Genomic DNA, 24,590 nt, shown 5'->3' with positions numbered 1-24,590 from the left:
GCTGGTCTGGGTGCCACCCTGCTTTAAACATGGTTCCTCCTCCTCCATCTCCTCCTCCTCATCCTCCACTTCATCATCCTCCAGAACTGTGCCCTTGTTGGACAATTGTGTACCTGGCGTTTGTTGGTGCAGGAACCCACCCTCGGAGCCACTTGTGAATGACTGCCCTGAAAGCCTTTGAAATGATCCCTCTTCCTCCTCCTCCTCCTATGCTACATCCTCTTCCATCATCGCCCGAAGCGTTTTTTCAAAGAGCCATATAATTGGGATAGTAACGCTGAGAACAGCGTCATCGGCACTGGCCATGTTGGTGGAGTACTCAAAACAGTGCAACAAGGCACACAGGTCTCGCATGGAGGCCCAGTTATTGGTGGTGAAGTGGTGCTGTTCTGCAGATCGACTCATGCGTGTATGCAGCAGCTGAAACTCCACTATCGCCTGCTGCTGCTCGCACAGCCTGGCCAGCATGTGCAATGTGGAGTTCCACCTTGTGGATACGTCACATATGAGGTGGTGAGCGGGAAGGCCGAAGTTACGCTGCAGCACTGACAGGTGAGCAGCAGCAGGATGAGAATGCTGAAAGTGCGCACAGATGGCCCGCACTTTCTGCGGCAGCTCTGGCATATGGGGGTATGCTGTATGCTGCCTGCTGTCGTTTACCCCTGGCTGTGCTGAAGTTGGTGGTGAAGGTGCTACGCTGACCAGATGAGGAGGCGGTAGAGGATGAGTAAGCAGAGTAGGAGGAGTTAGCAACAGGAGGCAAACTGAAGCGCCCTGAAATCCTCGGTGGTGGAAGGACATGCGGCAAACTGCTATCCGCCTCAGGCCCAGCCGCCACTGCATTTACCCAGTGTGCATTTACCCAGGGAGATATAACGTCCCTGACTGTGCTTACTGATCCACATATCCGTAGTTAGGTGGACCTTGCCACAGATGGCGTTGCACAGTGCACACCTGATTTTGTCCCCCACTTGGCTGTGCAGGGAAGGGATGGCTCGTCTGGAAAAGTAGTGTTGGCTGGGCACGACGTACTGTGGGACAGCCAATGCCATCAGGCCTTTAAAACTCTGCGTCTCCACCAGACGGAATGACAGCATTTCAAAGTCCAGGAATTTTGAAATGCTGGCATTCAGGGCCAGGGATCATGGGTGGGTAGGGGGGTACTTCCTCTTCAACTCCAGTGTTTGGGGGATAGAGAGCTGAACGCTTCCATGGGACATTGTGGAGATGGTTGGTGACCCATGTGGTAGCGTTGCTGGCAGATCCTCTGTTTGCGAGTTGGCAGGTGCCACTGTCACTACAGAGGTGGATGAAGGGGCCGAGACTGCAGCAGAAGAGGAAGCAGGAGGAGCCAGAGACCTTTCTTGGTTTTTGAGGTGTTTACTCCACTGCAGCTCGTGCTTTGCACTTAGATGCCTGGTCATGCAGGTTGGGCTCAGGTTGAGAACGTTTATGCCTCGCTTCAGGATCTGATTGCACAGCGTGAAAACCACTCGTGTCTTGTCATCAGCACATTGTCTGAAGAACTGCCATTCTAGGGAACCCCTTGGACCTCCACATCATCTTCCACCCAGTCTTCACCGCTGCCCTCCTTGTCAGTCCGCACAATTGCGAAAGCAGGAGCAGTTGGCAGCTGTGTTTTGTCATCATCCAAGACGTGCTGCAATAGTCCTCCCATGTACTCATCTTCAAACATAAGTGGTTGGGCATCAGTGCACTCAATCGCTACAACTTATGGGGCAGGGCTAGGTGGATGGCCCTGGGAAACCCTGCTAACAGAGTCATCAAAAAGCAGAAGAGATGGCTGCATGATTTGGGGCTCAGACTGCTTGGCTGATTTGCAAGGGGGTGAGGTGAAAGACTGATGGACATCGGCTGCAGGTGCCAACTCTGATCTTTCAGCAGTAGACTGGGTGGGAGACAATGTGAAGGAACTGAAGGCACTGTCAGCAACCCAATCTACTATCGCCTGTACTTGTCCTGGCCTCAACATTTGTAGAGCCACATTAGGCCTGACCAAATATTGCTGGTGTTTCACTTGTGCGTGTAACTGGCACAGATTGACCACGTCCTCTCCCTGCAACAAGAGCTCCACCAGCAGCACCACGACCGGGGCCACATCCCTTATTTGACGTTCTCCTCATATTTATCAAATTTAGGATCTTGCCCTTAATGGGTGTTTTTAGAATAGCAGAATAGAGCAACAGTATCTAAATGGTGTATCTCACACGTACAGATATGAAAAAATGCTATTCAAAAAAACGAATTTTGCCCTAAATATTTTTTTTTGAATAGCAGAATAAAACAACAGTATCTAAAGTGTGTATCTCACACATACAAATATGCAGGAAACACTGCAAAATATTTGTTTTTGCCCTAAATGGGTGTTTTTAGAATAGAAGAATAGAGCAACAGTATCTAAACGGTGTATCTCACACGTACAGATATGACGTAAATGCTATTCAAAAAAAATATTTTTGCCCTAAATATTTTTTTTTTGGAATAGCAGAATAAAACAACAGTATCTAAAATGTGTATCTCACACGTACAGATATGCAGGAAACACTGCAAAATATTTTTTTTTGCCCTAATGGGTGTTTTTAGAATAGCAGAATAGAGCAACAGTATCTAAACTTTGTATCTCACACATACAGATATGACATAAATGCTATTCAAAAAAAATATTTTTCCCTAGATTATTTTTTTTGGAATAGCAGAATAGTAAAACAGTCTCTAAAGTGTGTATCTCACACGTACAGATATGCAGAAAACACTGTAAAATATTATTTTTTGCCCTAAATGGGTGTTTTTAGAGTAGCAGAATAGAGCAACCGTATCTAAAGTGTGTATCTCACATGTACATATATGCAGAAAACACTGTAAAATATTTTTTTTGCCCTAAATGGGTGTTTTTAGAATAGCAGAATAGAGCAACAGTATCTAAAGTGTGTATCTCACATGTACATATATGCAGAAAACACTGTAAAATATTTTTTTTGCCCTAAATGGGTGTTTTTAGAATAGCAGAATATAGCAACAGTATCTAAAGGATGTATCTCACAGTAACATATGCAGTACTGGTGCACTGAGCTTGCATAAAATGCTTGCCGATGCCAACCTAACTAACAGACGAATAAAAGTTATATTTTCTCTGGCACTTGGCTCCGGGCAGTGTAAAAAGAATGTGCACTGCACCCACACAAATAAATCAAGGTAGATCGTTGAGTAATTAGATTTATGAAGCAGGACTTCTATCTAATTTTCTCCCTCAAAGCAGCAGCAGCAACCCTTCCCTACACTCTAAAGCAGAGTGACGTGCTGTGCGCCTCTAGCTTATATAGAGGCTGGGTCACATGCTGCACTGCCCAATCACAGCCATGCCATTAGTAGGCATGGCTGTTATGGCTTCTAAGGGCACACAAGTTAAATGAATGTTAATTGGCTGCCCTGCAGCTGTTAAAAAAGCGCCATTACATTACCGAACACCGAACCCGAACCCGAACATACAGTAAATTGTTCCAGCTGTGGTAATCCACTCTTGCTATCCAGTGGCGGATGATCATCTCTCCGGGGTCCAGCGATGGATGATCTGATCCAGCGATAGGTGATCTCTCCCTCCAACGCAGTGCATCCATCCTCTGTCTCCACCGGCGGAGACACTGCGGGGATCCCGGCAGCCTGACACTTCTTATATGAGGAGGGTGGGGCCATCCGTTACCTGACCCCACCCCCCTCAGTCACTGGATAGCAAGAGTGGATTACCACCGGTGGAATCTTTTTTTTTTTTTTAATAAAGGACTTTTAGCACTGATCACTGTATTAGTGTCACTCTTTCCTATAAAGTGTCAAAGGTGTCAGTTAGTGTCCTCATCAGTGGCGGTCGTTCCATAAGGGGCACAGCAGTGCTGCCCTCCTAGTTTGCATGCAGGGTACCAGACTAATATCTTTCTATGAGGTCTTTTAATTTTGTAATTTTTTTTACAAGCACATGATTAGAGCCTGAGGCTCTAATTAGCTTGTAAAAGGTTATCCTCAGGGCGCAGTGCTCTGTGCCCTGAACCCTCCCACTTGCAATACTAACGAATCAATATTCGTCATTGGTTTCCAGGCTCTTGTCCCAGCCAATCAGAACAGGAAGACTGGGTTAGTTGGGTGGAAGCCAGGAAAGCTGAGGTGCCGGGTATCAGGAGAGCCGTGACTGCTTTGTGGGGTGAGTGGGGACCTGGAGGGGTTTGTTTGCCGCCCCTTCAAAAATCTTTAGCACCAGCTGCCACTGGTCCCGACTGTCTGCCGCAAATATAGCAGTCCCACTATAAGTCGCTGATCGCTGCCATCGCTAGTAAAAAATAGACATGTGCATTCGTTTTCGTCCGAATGCATTTTCGTCCGAATTTCAGGTATTTTCGTTTTCGTTTTGACAAACGATAACGAAAGCACAGAATCCGAAAAACGAAAGATCCGACATAAATAAATGCTTTATTTTCGTTTTCCTTGTTACAACAGTTCGATATAGAATAGGAGATTCGATGTAACTCTGACAATAACAATCTGTGTCTATAGAACCTGTGGTCGAATGTGCCTAACCTTACCTCTATTAGTCCAAGATTATATAGAGAAAATATTCGACAGAGAAAAAAGATTTGACAGAGAGAAAAGATTCTGCAAGTTACTGTCCTAAAAAGTGTTTGGGGACCCGGGTCCTGCCCCAGGGGACATGTATCAATGTAAAAAAAAGTTTTAAAAACGTCCGTTTTATCGGGAGCAGTGAGTTTAATAATGATTAAAGTGAAACAATAAAAGTGTAATATTCCTTTAAATTTCGTAGCTGGGGGGTGTCTATAGTATGCCTGTGAAGGGGCGCATGTTTCTGGTGCTTAGAACTGTCCCTGCACAAAGTGTCATTTATGCAGGAAAAAAAGTCCTTTAAAATCACTCGCAGCTATTATGAATTGTTGGCTCCGTAATACAGAGAACACTCATTGAAAGTCATTGATAAAATAAATAAATAAATAAATAAATAAAAAAGAATAATAAAGGAATTTTTCAAAAGTGTGTTTGTCTTATTTAACTATTTTTTACACTTTCTTTGTGAAATGGTAGGGGTACTTTTGTACCCCCTTACCATTTCAAACGGGGGGACCGGGATCTGGGGGTCCCCTTGTTAAAGGGGGCTTCCAGATTCTGATAAGCCCCCTGCCTGCAGACCCCCACAACCACCGGCCAGGGTTATGGGGAGGAGGCCCTTCTCCACATCAACATGGGGACAAGGTGCTTTGAGGGGTCACAGACCCCCAAAGCATCCTCCCAATGTTGAGGGCATGTGGCCTGGTATGGTTCAGGGAGGGAGGGGGGCCGCTCTCTCATCCCCCCTCTTTTCCTGCGGCCTGCCAGGTTGCATTCTCGGATAAAGGGTCTGGTATGGATTTTTAGGGGGAACCCCACAAATTGTTTTTTAAATTTGACGCGGGGTTCCCCTTAATATCCATACCAGACCTGAAGGATCTGGTATGGATATTTAGGGGGAACCCCACGTCAATTTTTTTTTAAAAAATTGACACAGGGTTCCCCTTAATATCCATACCAGACCTGAAGGGCCTGGTAATTGAATTTGGGGGACCCCCACGCTTTTTTTTAAATGTATTTTTTTTATTTTTATCAATGACTTTCAATAAGTGCTCTCTGTATTACGGAGCCGACAATTCATAATAGCTGCGAGTGATTTTAAAGGACTTTTTTTCCTGCATAAATTACACTTTGTGCAGGGACAGTTCTAAGCAGCAGAAACATGCGCCCCTTCACAGGCATACTATAGACACCCCCCAGCTCCGACATTTAAAGAAATATTACACTTTTATTGTTTCACTTTAATCATTATTAAAATCACTGCTCCGGAAAAAACTGACATTTTTAAAACTTTTTTTTGCATTGATACATGTCCCCTGGGGCAGGACCCGGGTCCCCAAACACTTTTTAGGACAGTAACTTGCATATTAGCCTTTAAAATTAGCACTTTAGATTTTGAACGTTGGAGTCCCATAGACTTTCTAAAGTTCACAAATATGCTATATACTAGGTCCGTCGAATCTTCTTTATACATTCGGCAGACACCATAAGCCTTCAAAGACAGATTCGACCGTAATTCATGTGGATTTTCGGATGAATGCAATTTTAGAACGAAAAACTAAATAAATAAAAACGAATTTCGGGAGTAACTAAATAAATTTATTTTTTGGACGAAAACGAAATTCCGAAACAAAATATTTTACTCTGCACATGTCTAGTAAAAAATAATAAATAAATAAAAATATCCCATAGTTTGTAGACGCTATAACTTTTGCGCAAACTAATCAATTTAAGCTTATTGGGATTTTTTACCAAAAATATGTAATAGAATACATACTGGCCTAAACTGACAAAGAAATTTGATTTTTTTTTTTATTTGATTTTTTTATTGAGTATGTTTTACAGCAGAAAGTAAAAAAATATATATTTTTTTCAAAATTGACAATCTTTTTTTATTTATAGCGCAAAAAATTAAAACCACAGGGGTGATCAAATACCACCAAAAGAAATCACTATTTGTGGGAAAAAAAGGACATGCATTTTGTTTAGGTACAGTGTTGCATGATTGCGCAATTGTCAGTTAAAGTAACGCAGTGCTGAATTGCAAAAAATGTGGTTAAAGCATTCCTTGCAATAAGGTTAAAAAAAGTTTTTATATTGCTTTGTCCAAACCTTTACCTATTTGAAGGGAAGAAGAGATCCAGTGCTGTGCATGGCTATATATCCTTTCCCCTTCTTCCTTTTCACACAGGGACATGGCTTCTGTTGCTGTCAATCAAAACTGTGAGGCAGAAGTGGAGGGGTGTGCTAAGTTCCACTGTGTGTGTCCATGGGGACCAGCTCTATACACAAGCAGCTCGGGAGAAATTCGGCCAACAAAAGTCTGAGCATATACACGATCGCATTTTCTGACCAAAAGCTCTCATCGGTCTTATGCTGGCTGAATTCCCGGTAGTTTGTATGCATCATTACACTATTTGGAATGCCCATAAGGCCTAGGTAAGAGGCATTTTCATTCAGCAAGGAGTTAGGGCCAAAAAACTAAACACCCTCAAACTGAACTCACTTCTCTCCGAAATTCACAAACTGGAATCCTGTAGTAAACAAAACACCACTTTCAACATGTCTAATAAGCTCACACAAATCAGGGAGGAACTAAGAGTCCTACTCACTCAACAATTTGACAAATACAGTACCTCCTTAGGCTGAAAATGCAATCTTACGCCAATTCAAATAGAGCAGGCAAATATCTAGCCAATCGCATCAAGGCAGTGAGAACTAAATCTAGAATAGCCTACCCAATTCATCCTACTCTTCAACCTAAAGTAACAAAACCCTTAAGAAATAGCTGATCAATTTGCTGACTACTACAGCGTTCTTTACAACTTAAAAGATAACTCGCAAACACCACAACCTAAAGAGGAGGATATGCAAAGGACACTGTCCATCCCTATCCACGCTTCCTACTTCAAATCCCTGTCCGTCAACTACGGAAATTTCTATGGAAAGGTAAATTTGCTTGAAACTGATTTTTACGTTTATTCACTAATGTTCTTCCTACAACTATTGATCCTGGATGGCATATTGTTCTTGCAACCATAAAAAGTATACATTGGGAAGGAGCAGTTTTTCAATATCTTATTATTTTACTTATGCTGATTATTCATTTATCAGAAACTTTAAAAGAACTTTTGGACTTTGCAGTGATTCAAACAATATTATTATATTATAAATACTTCATTCTATACAGTATACTGATAGGCACAGTAGACACATTCTTCATTGTTTCTGTACAATGTACAAGAATTAATAGAGCATTTGTCATTCTATTGACAGATAGATTGACAGCTAGGCAATGTGACTAAACAGACTAAAACTGCAACAGCAAAAAAAAATCCTGGTGGTGAGTAGTTGTGCCATTGTCCCTGAAAATTCTATGCAATACACATTAACTATGTGTGGGATGTTTAAGGCACATCTTCACAGATCATCTTTATAAATAAAAGATGTCTATTTAACATATACAGTGCCTTGAAAAAGTAGTCATACCCCTTAAATTTTCCACATTTTGTCATGTTACAACCAAAAACATTAATTTATTTTATTGGGATTTTATGTGATAAACCAATTCAAAGTGGCACATAATTGTGAAGTAGAAGGAAAATGATAAATGTTTTCAAAATGTTTTACGAATAAATATATGAAAAGTGTGGCGTGCATTTGATTTCAGCCCCCTTTACTCTGATACCCCAAACTAAAATCTAGTGGAACCAATTGCATTCAGAAGTCACCTAATTGGTAAATAGAGTCCCCCTGTGTGTAATTTAATCTCAGTATGAATATGGCTGTTCTGGGAAGATCTCAGAGGTTTGTTAGAGAACCTTTGTGAACAAAGAGCACTGGTGTCCTTAGTGTGGGGCCTGAGGGGGCCACGACCCCCCGATTTTACTGTGTGCCCCCCATGTGCCCCCCAATTAAAACCTGAATAATGGCCACTGGCCGGTGGCGAGGCCATCCAAGTGTCCACCTGAATAATGGCCGTTGCTGTCTAGATGTGTAATGCTGGTAGAGACATACCTTAAAAGACTTGCAGCTGTAATTGCAGTGAAAGGTGCTTCTAACAAAGTATTGACTCAGAGAGGCTGACTACAAATGCACGCCACACTTTCACATATTTATTTGTAAAAAAATTTGAAAAACATTTATCATTTTCCTTCCACTTCACAATTATGTGACACTTTGTGTTGGTCTATCACATAAAATCCCAATAAAATACATTCATGTTTTTGATTGTCACGTGATAAAATGTGGCAAATTTCAAGGGGTATGATTACTTTTTTCAAGGCACTGTATCATAAAATATTAGCATAGAACATATACTGTATATTAGCTGATCTCATTCTGTATACAATCACTAAGTACATGATTCATCTGAATGTTCACATGTTAGCATTGATCTCTTTCACTGTTTACAATTTGTAAGAGCAGAATACAGACGCATTTCAATGGTTGGATGAGGTCCGAAGAGGACCCCCCTTTGGGGCATTCACATAATTCACATTTATATTGCAAAAAGAATGCCGGAAACTCAATTGCTTCTTCTTAATTCTTTATTGAGCACAGACAGCAGTGCGACATCAAAACTCTAAGATGTTTCGGCAAAAGACTTCCTCATAGCATACAGATTTACAATAAAATCAAGTTTATATAGAAAAAGGTGTCCATTCCTCCAAAAAAGGGGGGCGGAACAATCCAACTTAAAATCAATTAACAATTAAAATCATGTGAGGTTGGTAGAACCCTAGAAAAGGGTCGGGGGGGGGGGGGGGATTGAAACACAGCAAACTTAAGGAGCTGACAAAGTCTCAAACAAGTCATGTTAAACATAACATAACTGATGGATTTTACTTCCTCTTTTTCTCCCTGTATAGCCTGCAAAGTAAAAGAATAATGGGCATCGCATACTAGCCCATTATGTGACATTTACCTTAAAAGAATCCAGCAATGTCCCCTGTGTAGGCAGCATCCATCTTCAAGCCCTTCTTCCCTCCGGGCCGCGGACTCTGGCTCTGTCATCCGCCGGAGCTGCATGACGTCACACACAGTAAACGGCACACGCTAGGGAAAAAACTGGTATGGAGTTTAGTTTCTTCCCGCGCCTGCACCGTTCACTTTATCAGCAGACTACAAGTGAAATATCTCCTAAACGGCGCACTGATGTCAGAAGGGGCGGTGCCACCAGGTGACATAGCTAAGTGGTCCCACCCTTTACCTTCAGGCAATCCCTGAAAACTCATCTCTTCAGGAAAGCCTATCATGTCTCCAACTAATATTCTACCACTTCCATCAGCTCATTCCCCACAGTTACAACCTTTTGTACCACCTGCCCCACCCTATTAGATTGTAGGGTCTTCTGTATTTTATTGTATTATAACTGTATTGTCTCCTTTTTATATTGTAAAGTGCTGCGTAAACTGTTGGCACTATATAAATCCTGTATAATAATAATAATAATATATAAGAAATGTCAAAGCGCAGAGGAGGCATTTGGCGGGATTTATTTTATTTTTCGGGTGATTGACAATGGACTTTTTTAAATTTTAGGGATTTTTCGGGTGATTGACAAATTGACTTTTTTTTAATTTTATATTTTTTAATAAAGGATTTGTCAAAAACTGTCCCTTGTGTTTATTATAGGGGTACTATTGGTAGGGGTACTATGTACCCAATACTCATTCGCATAGGGGAGGGGTTCCACACCCGCAGATCCCAACAACCACAGCCCAGTATTGTTGGGAAGAGGCCCTTGTCTTGACAACATAATGCCTCCTCACTGCCTGTCAAATACTATCTGAATAACAATACAAATTTGGATTGCTGTTTAGAGGGCCCCCCTGCATGTGAATGAGCCCTTAGAGGGTCCACAAGGAGGTAAGCTAGTGAAATTCTACCAGGACCATTATGACCATTAGTGGCACATAGAGATTGCTTGTATGTATAATTTGAACCCTTTCACTAGAAGCACTTTAAATTACTTTACTCCCAGAAGGACATTCTCTAATAGGAGAAAGCAAATAAAATGGCTTTGAGGTGGATTACTTTTGCGTTTCAGATTGCAGCTTCGACATGAGTGTCTTTTCCTGCAGTAGAAGATAATTAGAGCCATGAATCAGAAGGTTGCTGTCCATTGAATGCATAGTACAGTATGTTCTCAGCCACTGAGACAGATGCGGGTTCCATGCCAAGAGCACTTTGCTGCTAAGGTACGAAACAAGTGTGTTAATGTTTAAGCACTGTGAAAGTTCTGTGCTAAAGTAAACACTGCAGTCTGAGATTTATTTTTAATCCTGTCCTTCTTACAAGAAAGTAAGTCAAGCAGAGGAGTAAAACCAGCTAAATATATTTACACACAGCATTCACTGCGTTTGTTTCATTTTTAAGTAAATGCTCCCTATTGTCAGATACTATCAAGATTTTTTTTTTCAAATGGTCTATCATTGATACATGAATTGTATCTTTTTTTAATGTTGGAAGGATGCTGTGAAGCACATATTACCTTTAGAATAATATTTTTTAAAATGTGAAAATTGATATCTCACCATACTAATTAAAATGGTTTCAGTTATTTACTACTTTTTAACTATTAACTATATTTAAAGTAACCCTTCTTTCTATTTTTTTTTTATTTTCAATAGTTCACCGAAAGGGTAACTCCACTTTCGCGGGGAAAAAAATAGCAAATAAACAAAATATAATATAGCGTATACTATTGTGACTCAAGTCATATTTTTATTGAATGTTATTAAAAATTACCTTTTCTTTTCAATCTGCCGCCACTGTAATTTTCGGAAGATGCAAAACAATATTGCTGCCTGTAATTGTTCTGTACACAGAATATGTACTGTTCATCTCCCAGAAACATAATTTCCTGTTTGTTTGATTGGCTCACCAATTTTACCAGAAGTCTGCAGTAAGATACAAGTCAGATTTCAGGCATCGCCTACATTCATTTTTGGTAAGATACTCCCAATAGGAATATGTCTAAAGGGGTGCAGGCCCAGCAGATCTCCTCATTAGCTGCACAGCTGATTGATAATTATGAAACCACTCCCGTTAGACCCACTCAGCACAGAGGAACACACAGGGATTTCTTTAGAATAACAAAAGATAGGAATCAGCAACAAAGTTTGTTATAATCCTTGCAGTGTACATAGATAACCCAGAGGGAAATGTTTTCTCCTCAACAAAAGTGGAGTTACGTGCTAACTAAAGATCAATTTTCTATATCAAACTTCAGACTGAAAAAAGGTGCCTAAACTACTTTATTTAATAAAGAGGTCTTACTTTTAAAGTGAACTTGTGTCCACACACTATGCAGTCTGAAGTATTTACACACTCTAAACAAGAAGCATGAAAACACACCCTCCTTAACCCATGTAGCTATAGGCATTGCGGAGAAATTCATCTTCAAAGTTCAGAACAGAGGTACTGAGGCTCTAAAATCATAGATTTTTCCCTGTTGCTTTCTATAGCACCAGAATCTTGGCTGCCCGCCAGTCCTTTAACATATAAACATAACAGGTGATTCTAAAGCCTAGTGCACACTGGTGGCAGTGTTTACCAGTATTTGATAGGCTGTTTAGAGATCAATGTCACCTTAGACATTCCTGTTTTAACTCTTAATATATCACACCAGTGTGCTGCAACCATGTGCATTAAACACGGTTTCAGAGCGTATGTAGTGTGGCCCCATTCCAGATTCCAATAAGTCCCCCCTCCCTCCCACAACCACCGATCCAGGGTTGTGGAAAATAGGCCCTTGTGTTCAGCAGCATGGCTCTCCTCCTATGTTGAGGGCATGTGACCTGGTGACCTGGTATGGTTCGGAGGGGGGTGGGGGGGTGGGCTCTATTATGCAATGACAGTTTACTTGCTCAGATTAGGGGTCTGGTATGGATTTTGAGGAGACCCCATGTCATTTGTTTTGTCTTTTTTTGCATGCACCTATACCAGACCCATACCAGATCTGAGGGATCTAGTATTAGTTTTGGGGGACCCCATGTTATTTTTTTTACATACATTTTTTTTTTCAAATAGTCTGTCACTGATACATGCGTTAGATATTAGTCTTTAAAAAAAGGTATGGTGAGGTATGGGCAGTTTTGGCTCCCATTATTGACTTCAATGGGGTTCAGATCTGGCATCTGAACTTTTAGTGCATTCAGCTGAACCCCCACAAATTGAACCAAGGTAATCCCTAGTGAGCATCACAAAACAAAAAAAACAAAAAAAAAAAAATATGCTTATTGATTGAATGAATGAATGAATGAAATACTTGTATAGCGCACAATGCGAACTGAATCTCCTCTAGGCGCTGTGGCGAGCTTTGATCATCTGCTAAAAGAGGAAGGTATTGAGTTTTTTCTTAAAAGCTAGGTGGTTTTCTTCCAGGCGGATGTTCGATTGGTAGAGCATTCCATAGCCGAGGCCCTTGGACAGCCAATCTCCGATCCCCCTTGGATTTATACCGGGCTTTGGGCACGAGGAGGAGGTTTTTGTTGGCTGATCGAAGACTGCGGTTTGGTGTGTAATGATTTATTTTCTCCATTAGGTATTGCGGAGCTTCTCTATGCACGCATTTGTGGGTGAGGCAAAGGGTCTTGAACGTGATCCGAATTTTTACGGTTAGCCAATGTAAGCTCCTCAGCGAAGGAGAGATGGATTCCCAAGGTTTTTTTCCTGTTATCAGCCTTGCCGTCGTGTCTTGGATCAGTTGTAATCGCGCAAGTTGATATTGTGGTAATCCTATGTAAAGCGAGTTTGCGTAGTCCAGTCCAGGGAGTGATTGACAACTCCCTGCCAATAGAGACTAAACTTCCATATTATAGCTGGAAATATTATTGAATAACTCCATCCTGAGCTGTGGTCTTGGACACCACACTTCTGGTTGCCACCTATTCTTTTATTGGTTTCTTAAGCCCTATACACACTATTAGATTTTGTGCTGATTTTTGTCTTCAGGTTTACCAAAGGCCTGTCTGATTGCATACAAATTGAAACTCTTAAGGTTTGACCTCATATTATATGGTTTTGGTAAATCTGCAGAAAATCTAATAGTGTTTATGGGGTCTAACTCTGTCTCCCAGACAGAAATTTGACATATCTTTGCATTATTCTTAGAGTTTTTTTGCAATTTCAAAGTTTTCATTAAATATGTTAGATAAGATATTTCAGAGAGGTTTGGCTTCATTTAAAATACTTGTGCTGTAATATATGTACATGCCATGGGTTTGTTCTAAAGACTGTTCTTCTGTTCACATTCTCTTTATGGTCCTCCCTACAGATGTATCCTTTGGCGGATGGTTACTAGACTAGCCGGGATACTCAAGGAGTCTGTTCTCAAAGGCGATTTTTACCCCAATCTATTGACCCTTTGTTTAGAGGGTCCAATAGAGTGCCTTGGGTTGTCCCTGGTACTTACCTCTTTTATTTGTTATTGTTTATTATAACTAAAGTTGAAAGTACAAATAAATCCTGCTTGGTTTGTTTTCTTATTTACTTACTGCCATCATTTACCCAAAAGCTTGTTGTTGGGATGACTTGTATGCAACAATTTCTGTACTCCAAGTGCCTTCCTTTGTCATACCTGTATGTATATTTTTCGGAAAACTTCAATAAAAACAAAAAACAAAACAAAAACAAATTGGCCAGTGGCAGCACAGTTTGGCAGACAACAGGAGCAGGGTACAGGAACCCTTTAGGTATGGTTGAATAAATATGGGCCAGTGGCATCCAGAACCTATGATCAGCAAGAAGTGAATTCCCAAATACTCAGTGGTGACTGGTGCTCCATCAGTTGGGGGCGCATCAGATAGACCTGACCAGACCTGACCAGACCTGACCACAGACATCCCTCCATCACTCCAGCCTGCCAGCTCACCACCCACACTAACCCCCCCGCACCCATGTCGCTCAAGCCAGCCGCCCATCAACACACACCATACACAAACCCCCCACTACCCCCTCGATTGCCGGCTCACTTGCTCGCTCACCTTCTCACCCTCCAGGCCCCCCTGTCAGCCCTGCACTTACCATATGCAGGTCACGGCTGCGGCTGCAGATTCCTCCCTCCGTCTCCTCCATGTCCTGGCCTTCGCTTCTCCTCCCGGCCCTTCAGGTCTTCGGACTCCCAGCCAATAGGGTCTTAGGACACCCGGTCTTAGGAGAAACAGGAAGACATTAGCGAATATTAATTTTTGAAGCCAATAAGCCAATTAGAGCCTCCGGCTCTAATCACGTGCTTTAGAAAAAAATAATAATAATAAATAATATATATATATATATATATATATATATATATATATATATATATATATATATTTGAATCCATCCGTCTGGCATTCTGCATGGAGACTAAGGGCCAGGGCACACAAATTGGGGGGAGGGGTGCAGGGATTAGGGGGAGGGAGCACCACTGGTGCTGATGGGTCTGTGCAGTGTGGCAGAGAATCCTGCCCATTTCGGTGCCACCCTGGAGCTCCTCTAGTGTGCAGCAATCTGCTGTGCCATCCAAGCCATGCCTCCATTTGCAGCGTATTTTGAGGACTTGTAATTGCTACTGACTGGGTAAATTTCAGCTGGAAGGCCGAGGTTGCCTACCCCTGCTTTAAAGGTTCCACTTTAAAAAAAAAAAAAAAAAAAGTTGACCAGAGCCTGTGTTTCCTCCGGGTATGCTGGTTTCCTCCCACATTCCAAAGACATGCTGGTAGGTTAATTGGCTTCTGTCCAAAATTGGCCCTAGTATATGAATGGGGACCTTGGATTGTGGGCTCCTTGAGGGTAGGGACTGAGGATAGGGACAATTGTAGACACTCACTCAGGTTGAACTGGATGGACTGATGTCTTTATTCAACCTTACTATGTAACTTATGTCGGTAGCAATTACAAATCCTCAAAATACGCTGCAAATGGGGGCATGGCTTGGATGGCACAGCAGATGGCTGCACACTAGAGGAGCTCCAGGGTGGCAGGATTCTCTGCCACACTGCACAGACCCATCAGCATCATCCACCAGCAGTCCCTTCAAACCCAAACATCTCCGGCTTATTCAAAGCTCAGGCACTCCATCGCTTCAGCAGACAAGATGGTGCAGGTCAGACACAAGGCCAACTACAGCGAGGAGTCGCTGTCAGCCTCAGAAGATCTGGCAAGGGATTCCTTTTCTTCTGACCACTCACTAACCTTCTCAGACATGACGGCCATAGCCGCCAACATCAAAAATACTTTTTCCATGGCCATAACAGATCTCAAAGCAGACCTATTGGTTCTGACCGAGATACTAGCCTCGGCTGGAAAATATGCTACAAATTCAAGTTCAAGACAAATCTGAATGTCATCACTGGCTATCATTCTAACACTTTCTTGCACCACTGAATATTTTGATGATCCGAAAGTTATTTTAGTATTTCAGATCTGCAACCTTTTGAAGTTGTAAATCTGTTTTCTGATTACATCATTGTAAATTAGGAGTGAATGACAGAATTTTTCTAAGCTTAGAAACACTTATGTTTTTTGAGTAGGCCCTCATTTCCCATGCATCTGTATTACTGTTGTCAAAATGACACCTTTCTATATCTCTACTTTTATGGTTTGTGATAGCTCGGGGTCTGATGGTTTTGTAGCTTGCGTAGAGTAAATAACCTTCTCATCAAAAGTTTCTATTTTGATTCAAAAGCCTTAGTAATCACCATACCAATTGTCTGCTTTCCTTTCCAGAACTGGATTAGCAATCTCATGTATACTGAAAAATAGCACATTGGTTTTCCACCGTAGATATCAGTTGAAATATTATACATTCTATAGAAATTACATTATTGCCACCATATAATGCCAACACTGTAATAGTAGGTTCAATTTTCAAGAGTATGCAGGGAATCTTCTGTGTTAGTTTTCACCATGGCAAGCTTGATCATGTAACATTTGATACGTGATTGTACCCATAATTATAGCTCAGACCTCTCTCATTTCTGATATTCTATGGAATGTCAATGTACTTCTCTTTTATAGTAAACAAAATCATTTTTTTTTTCCCAAGCTATTTACAGTTCCACTGTTTCGACCTGTAGTTACAAATTATCACTTCTGATCCACGTGTTATATTCTCAACCATCATCTGACACCATGCCCTGTTTGTTAAATGGCCATGTATTTTAGCTCCCATGCATAAGCTTGTCAGAATGTCTGCCATATGTGGGTATTTATTAACCATAGTGGAGAAAACACTGGAAATGGTTTTAAAAAATGTTTTCAATATAGAATTCACAACAGAACATAGATTACCAGTTCAGCTCCAAAGGTTTCACCCCCTTCCGGAACTAGGCCATTTTTTGTGTTACTTTAACTGACAGTTGCATGGTCGTGCGCCGCTGTACCCAACTAAAATATCCTTTTGATGTTCTTTTTTTTCCCATAAATAGAGTTTTCTTTTGGTGATATTTAATCACCTCTGTGGTTTTTATTTTTGGCGCTATAAACAAAAAAGACAGACAATTAACAAAATAAAATATATATGTATATATATATATATATTACGTTCTTCTATAAAACATATCCAATAAAAAAAAACATGTTCCCTCGGCGTGTCTTCCAGATATCGTGGCTGGGAGACTTCTTTCCGGCAAGGTCTGGCGTCTGCCGGACTTTCAGCTGAGAATCCCCTGTGCGCATACGCCACTGAAGTCAGCGGCTCATTGCGAGGGGAATAGCTCCTAAACCATACAGGTTTAGGAGATATTTTTTTTTACCTACAGGTAAGCCTTATTATAGGCTTACCTGTAGGTAAAAGTAAAAAAAAAACACTATATGACCGCTTAAAGATCTATATCGGACCCCAAGGGTCTGGTATGGATTTTTTTTAACATTTTTCTATTGCTGGGCAATGCTGGAATACATTCCTCTGTAAGTGTGGAAGTGAGCTGACAGATGATAGTTACATAGTAGGTGAGGTTGAAAAAAGACACAAGTCCAACCTATGTGTGTGATTATATGTCAGTATTACATTGTATATCCCTGTATGTTGCAGTTGTTCAGGTGCTTATTTAATCGTTTTTTTTTTTTCATTATTGATGCTCCCTGCTGATACCACTGCCTGTGTTCCATGTCCTTACCGCTCTTACAGTAAAGAACCCTCTATTTAGTTTAATGTTAAACCTAATTTCTTCTAATTTTAATGAGTGTAAAACTCCCTTCCGCAAAAATGTTTTATCCCTATTGTGGGGTCAACCCTACAGTATTTATAAATTTAAATCATATCCCCTCTCAAGCATATCTTCTCAAGAGAGAATACGTTCAGTGCTCGCAACCTTTCCTCATAACTTGGCATTGCATGCCATTGCGCTGCGTAAACTTTCGGCACTATATAAATCCTGTATAATAATAATAATAATAATGATAATAATAATTGCTGAGCCTATCATCTACTAGGACCCCTAGGTCCTTTTCCAGCCTAGATATAGATAGTATTCATATTTTTGCCACCCAAATGCATTACTTTACATTTGTCTACATTAATCCTCATTTGCCATGCAGTTGCCCAACCCATTAATTTGTTTTGTCTTTTTGCAAGGTTTCCACATCCTGCGCAGAAGTTATTGCCCTGCTTAGCTTAGTATCGTCCGCAAATACAGAGACTGAACTGTTTACCCCATCCTCCAGGTCTTTTATGAACATATTAAATAGGATTGGTCCCAGCACAGAACCCTGGAGGACCCATTACCCCCACCATTCTGCTACATATTTTTGGTAAAGAAAATCCCAATAAGCGCATATTGATTGATTTGTGCAAAAGTTACTGTATAACATCTATGGGATAGGTTTAGGGACTTTATGTATATTTTTTAAATATTTTTTACTAGTAATGGCAGTGATCAGCAATCTTTAGCAGGACTGCGACATTGCAGCAGACAAATCTGACACTAATGCCGCGTACACACGATCGGACTATCCGGCGGACTTAATCCGGCGGACAAACCGCTGGACTTTGCAGCTGAGGTCCGCCGGACTTTCTGAACTAGCGGACCTGCCCACACACAGACTTTTCTGGCGGGCTAGGTCCGGCGGACAACCCGCCAGACTATGGCGGCAGTCCGCAGGACTTTTGAAATGAACGGACTTGCCACACACGTAGAAAAGTCTGTTAATTTTGAACATGGCTCCAGGACTAACGAAGGAAGTGAATGTCACCACCTCCATCGGCCAGATTGACACCTTGCTAGCCCCATCGTCTGGTATGGATTTAAAGGGGAACCCCTACGCTGAAAAAACGGCGTGGGGTTCCCCCCAGAGTCCATAGCAGACCCTTATCTGAGCACACAGCCCGGCCGGTCAGGAAAGGGGGTGGGGACGAGCGAGCGCCCCCCTCCTGAACTGTACTAGGCCGCATGCCCTCAACATGGGGGGTGCTTTGGGGAAGGGGGGCCCTGCGCCCCCCCATCCCAGAGCACCTTGTCCCCATATTGATGGAGGAGTCCGGAGAGAAGACCCCCGAAGACAGAAGACCCCCGGAGCTGTGCAATAAACTATTTTAACCCTTGTGTTTTGTGTTTTTTTGTACATTTTTTTCACAGGTGAATGGGTAGGGGTACATTGTACCCCATACTCATTCACATAGGGTGGGGGGCTGGGATCTGGGAGCCCCCTTCCGATAAGCCCCCCGCCCGCAGACCCCGACAACCAACGACCAGGGTTGGAAGAGGCCCTTGTCCTCATCAACATGGGGACACGGTGCTTTGGGGTGGGGGGGCCGCGTGGCCCCCCCTTCCCCAAGGCACCCCCCATGTTGAGGGCACGCGGCCTGGTACGGCTCAGGAGGGGGGGGGGGCGCTTGCTCGTCCCCACCCCCTTTCCTGACCGGCTGGGCTGCATGCTCGGATAGGGGTCTGGTATGGATTTTGGGGGGGACCACATGCCGTTTTTTTCCGGCAAAGGGGATTCCCCTTAAAATCCCTACCAGACCTAAGGGCCTGGTATGCCTCCCAAGGGGGAACCCACACAGTTTTTTTTTACATTTGGCGTGGAGTTCTCCCTTAGGATTCATACCAAACACAGTGCCTGGTATTGGCGGGAATCCAATTCGGATCCCCGCACCAGTGTCAACCCGGCCAGCGATGCTTGTCGCTTATCGGGAAAGGAAAAGAAACATTTTTCCTTTCCCGATACGCTAGAAGCGGCGAGATTGACACAATATCGCGGTCACCTACTGTATGGAGTTTTAGTGCTTTTTGCATTGTGCAGATTTGCACTACAGTCCATTTAACATGGTTTCCTATGGAACACGTTCTGTAGTGCAAATCTGCAAAATGCAAAAAGCACTAAAAACGCATAGGTGTGAATCCAGCCTAAAGTGTTAGTTGCAGACACAGTTCCTACCTATCTTTTGGGAGCTGACATTTTGAACTAAATTTTAACAAACATAGACTACACTCCTACAGGAGTCTAAGTGGTCAGTAGTCTGTCAGGAGATGGCTACTCTATATGAGGCTACCACTAGAAACCCTTTCAAATACACATGGGACAATGAACTGCAAGATAAAGGAGCTTCAGGGCTGTCTTAATGAGTGGGTATACCTGGGCACAAACAACTCAGGGGCCCCAGCTGCATGGAATGCCCCTGCAAATTTCCAAAAGCAGCTGATCCTTGAGCCCACGCTGCCCCAAAATTGGGGGTCCCATGATGGCACTGAGAGTGATGGATACACATTATTTCACAACCAGCAGGAAGGGACAGGGCCGGAGAACCAGTGATGCTCTGACCCTGCCCCATGCAGCTTGAATGCCTGGGACTCAAAAGCTGCAGGGTAGGAGCTGGAGTGGGAGCTGCTGAGTTGGCAGCACTGAGAGCCCACCTGCGGAAGTAACATTGCGGATGGTGTCATGGTAAGCCCAGCTGTCCAGCACTGTTTGCTCCCTCCTCCGCCCCTCCTTCTGTCTGCATGATTGGTATAGGCGAGTCCAGCACTAGAGGTGGGCACATAGCCAAAAGTTTACATGCACTGTAGCTCCACTGGAAAAGGGGGTACTACTTGGATGGAATAATGGTGCTGGGAGGTAAAACAATGCTGAGGGGGAATTTGGGGTGTATAGGGGTAGCAATGCTTGGGGTAGATTGGGTGGCTATAGTGCTAGAGGTATCAGGGATGTAGAGAGGCCCCCGGTGTAGGGAGTATCAGGGATGTAGTGGGGTCACAATACAAGGGGTATCTTATGAAATATGGTACCAGTGTTGGGGGGAATATCTAGGGTGTAGAGGGGTGGGAGTGCAGGGGGGATATATAGGGTGTAGAGGGGTAACAGTGCTGGGGGGATATCTGGGGTGTAGAGAGGTCAGCGTGCTGGGGGGATATCTGGCATGTATAGGGGTCAGAGTGCTGGGGGGATATCTGGGATGTAGAGGGGTCAGGGTGCTGGGGAGATATATGGGGTGTAGAGGGGTCAGAGTGCTGGAGGGATATCTGGGATGGAGAAGGGTCAGGGTGCTGGGGGGATATCTGGGGTGTAGAGGGGTCAGAGTGCTGGAGGGATATCTGGGGTGTAGAGGGGTCAGAGTGCTGGGGGATATCTGGGATGTAGAGGGCTCAGAGTGCTAGGGCAATATCTGGGATGTAGAGGGGTCAGAGTGCTGGGGGCATATCTAGGGTGTAGAGGTGCTAGGGAGGCATCAATCTAGTAGATCAATTATATATACAGGACAGCTTTGTTACTTTATGTATGTAGTATTTTCCCACAGTTTTTTTGCTGTACAGAATGATTGTTCATGTAGTTAATGTGGAGCTCCACCCAAATGACATGACAGCCAGAGGAAATGCTTTAGCGGGCCAAAGGATGCTGCCGTTATGGCATTTGGAGTCAGACATTCTGTAGGGGTCTCTCAGGTAGTGGAGACAGATTCCCCTCATCAAGAGCAGTGGGATGTAGACACTATGATTCAGTCACAGAACTGAGCACCTGATGAAGAGAAGGATAAGTGGATAAAATGTAATGCTAACCAAAATCAGCAGGGCCTATGGAGCTCTGACAACAGGTGGTGTCTACCCAGGAGTTTGTACCCAGTTTTAGCACAACTGGCACATGGCACCAGTCATCTTGCTAAGGGCACGATGGTGGCACTTACTGACTGCTATTGGATAGCACCTGGGTTTAGCGCATTTGCAGACAGGTTTTGTGCTTCATGTCTCACTTATGCTCTGTACAATGCAGGGGGGCCTGTCCATGTTCCCCAAAAGCATTCTCCTAGGCCAGATTTCCCTTTCCAAAGAATTTATAAATAGATTACATTAAGATGCCCAGAATAGGCACCTATTCAAAACCAAAATTTGACGGACCACATTTGGTGCTTTTGACAACCAGCCCCACTTTCAAGTTGGAAGGAAAGCCCATCTGGATTCATGCCAGTCACTGCAAGAAAATCCTGAAGTGATGATATCCTTTGAAAAAATTATGATGATGTTTCTTTTTTTGTTGTTTGTCAGAACTGAGAAATGGAAAAATAAACCTTTCATCTCAATGTTAAAATTGTGTGCAAGCCATAGCAATGCTAGTAACTGCTGGGTGTGTTCTCACTTACATCCCCAAACAGGAACAATACCCATGATAGCAATGCCTCTCAACTTCATTGATCTAAACAGGACCAGAATAAATGGCTCATACATAGTCTCCACAGCTAATGAGCACAGATCGGTAACTTTGATGGTTTCAAAACAGATAAACACTCCATAGATTTGTTTAAACATTACATGCCCATTTAACACTAAATGTACATGGTTGGGCAATTCAAATTTGCACCGGAGCAAAGATTACAGTTTAACCCCTTCCCGACCAGCGCACGACGATGTACGTCGACAGAATGGCACGGGCAGGCATATTGGTGTACATGTATGTCCAATATTCGTTGCCGCCGTGCCATCGGGAGCGCGCCGCCGGCGGCGCGCTCCCGCGCTGGTCGGGACCCCCGTGAGTCCGGTCGCGGGACCCGCGGACTCGATCGCCGCGGGCATCCCCGCGATCGTCTCACGGAGCGGCCGAATGGAGGAAATGCTGTATAAACAACATTTTTCCATTCTGCCTAGCAACTAGTGACGCTGATCTCTGCTCCATGTGATTGGAGCAGAGATCAGTGTACACTAAATGAAAGCCCAACCCCCCCACAGTTAGTAACACACCCCTAGGAACACTTAACCCCTACACTGCCACCCACTGGTTAACCCTTTTATATAGCATTTTATATGGCATTTATATAGCAGTGATTACTGTATAAATGACAATGGTCCCAAAAATGTCCGATGGGTCCCCCACAATGTCGCAGTCACAATAAAAATCGCAGATCGCCGCCATTACTAGTAAAAAAAATAAATAATAAAAAATTATTAATAAAAATGCTATAAAACTATCCCTATTTTGTAAACGCTATAACTTTTGCGCAAACCAATCAATAAATCGCTTATTGCGATTTTTTTTACCAAAAATATGTAGAAGAATACGTATCGGCCTAAACTGAGGGAAAAAAATGTTTTTTTATATATTTTTGGGGGATATTTATTATTACAAAAAGTAAAAAATAATGCGTTTTTTTTCAAAATTATCGCTCTATTTTTGTTTATAGCGCAAAAAATAAAAACCGCAGGGGTGATCAAATACCACCAAAAGAAAGCTCTATTTGTGGGAAAAAAAGGACGTTAATTTTGTTTGGGAGCCACGTCGCACGACCGCGCAATTGTCAGTTAAAGCGACGCAGTGCCGAATCGCAAAAAGTGGTCTGGTCTTTGACCAGCAAATTGGTCCGGTCTGAAAGTGGTTAAGGAGGAAACTATGGTCAATATTATTATATCCCAGATCCAGAACTAAATAGAACCCTTTATAGTACAAATTGTTCACAGCTCCCAATATGTGAAAATATCGGTTACCTGAGATTCCATGTTATTGCTTCCAGTTTTTTAGGAACAGGTATATCATCCATACGTAGAGGGTTATATTATATATGTGGAAATAAAGCTTACGCCTGGCCTCCTACTAATGTTACAGGTACATGTTATATTGGGAAATTAGCACCTGCTTTGGCTGTTCGCAAAGATACAGTGCCACCAGATTAAAGTCCAGCATACCTTTTAGGGTTCAAAAGAGAGCTGTTCACTGAAGGCAACATGGCATGGTCATGGTTCCCTTCCTGGACAGGATGGGGAATTGAAGCAATGAAAAGAATAAATAATTACACTAGAATTGTAGATGAGATTGTTAACCTTACTACCACTGATATAGGTTTATTAAGTGAAGAAATGGCTCAGATTAAAAAGTAGTATCAGAGCACAGATTAACGCTGAATTATCTCACAGCAGCTCAAGGTGGGATGTGTAAGGTATTTCACACTGACTGTTGTATATACATTTCTGATAATGAGGGCATTATTAAAGGACATCTTGCTAAGATAAGAGAACTACAGAATAAGGCCAGAGATATTGCTAAAGATGGATGGAACCTCCTTAAGGGTTTAGGAGGTTTTGGTGACTTTTTAAATGACATAGCAACATGGTTACAGAAACTAGGCGCTTACATTGTGATGTTCCTATTTCTCATATTTGTTATTTAACCCCCCTAGCGGTAATCCCGAGTCTGGCTCGGGTTAGGAATTTACTGATAGGAGCGGTAACCCTGAGCCAGACTCGGGATCGCTTCGCTGGATGCAGGGGAGGACACAGTGAGACTTACTTACCTTGTCCCCTGGATCCAGCGATGTCCTCCGCGCTGTGTGATCGAGCTGTCCTCTGCTCGATTCACAGTGCCGAATGCCGCCGAGCTCCGTTTCCTGCGGCGTTACGGCGCAAATTAAAAAAAGTAAAAGTACACAAAACACACACAGCACTGTAATCTTACCGATTACAGTTCTGTATTACAAAATTACACACCCCCTTTGTCCCTAGTGGTCTGTGCAATGCCCTGCATGAACTTTTATATTATAAATACTGTTTTTTCTGCCTGGA

The sequence above is a fragment of the Lithobates pipiens genome, unplaced genomic scaffold (assembly GCF_037356315.1).
Source record: "Lithobates pipiens isolate NorthernLeopardFrog02 unplaced genomic scaffold, aLitPip1_a1.2 Scaffold_8, whole genome shotgun sequence".
NCBI classification, from domain to species: Eukaryota; Metazoa; Chordata; class Amphibia; order Anura; family Ranidae; genus Lithobates; species Lithobates pipiens.
The sequence above is the reverse complement of the archived record's forward strand: the minus strand, read 5'-3'. Positions refer to the sequence as shown.